We start from the raw sequence: 600 nt of genomic DNA, 5'->3' as shown, positions 1-600 counted from the left end.
GGCAATTATAAACAGTGCTGTGATGAACATTGGGGTACACGTGTCTCTTTCCCTTCTGGTTTCCTCGGTGTGTATGCCCAGCAGTGGGATTGATGGATCATAAGGCAGTTCTATTTCCAGTTTTTTAAGGAATCTCCACACTGTTCTCCATAGTGGCTGTACTAGTTTGCATTCCCACCAACAGTGTAAGAGGGTTCCCTTTTCTCCACACCCTCTCCAGCATTTATTGCTTTTAGACTTATGGATAGCAGCCATCCTGACTGGCGTGAAATGGTACCTCATAGTGGTTTTGATTTGCATTTCTCTGATAATGAGTGATGTTGAGCATCTTTTCATGTGTTGGTTAGCCATCTGTATGTCTTCTTTGGAGAAATGTCTATTTAGTTCTTTGGCCTATTTTTTGACTGGGTCATTTATTTTTCTGGGGTTGAGCTGTAGGAGTTGCTTGTATATTTTCGAGATTAGTTGTTTGTCAGTTGCTTCATTTGCTATTATTTTCTCCCATTCTGAAGGCTGCCTTTTCACCTTGCTAATAGTTTCCTTTGTTGTGCAGAAGCTTTTAAGTTTAATTAGGTCCCATTTGTTTATTTTTGCTTTTAT

The sequence above is a fragment of the Bison bison genome, unplaced genomic scaffold (genome assembly GCF_000754665.1).
Source record: "Bison bison bison isolate TAMUID 2011002044 unplaced genomic scaffold, Bison_UMD1.0 scf7180017862165, whole genome shotgun sequence".
NCBI classification, from domain to species: domain Eukaryota; kingdom Metazoa; phylum Chordata; class Mammalia; order Artiodactyla; family Bovidae; genus Bison; species Bison bison.
This window is presented reverse-complemented; position numbering follows the sequence as displayed.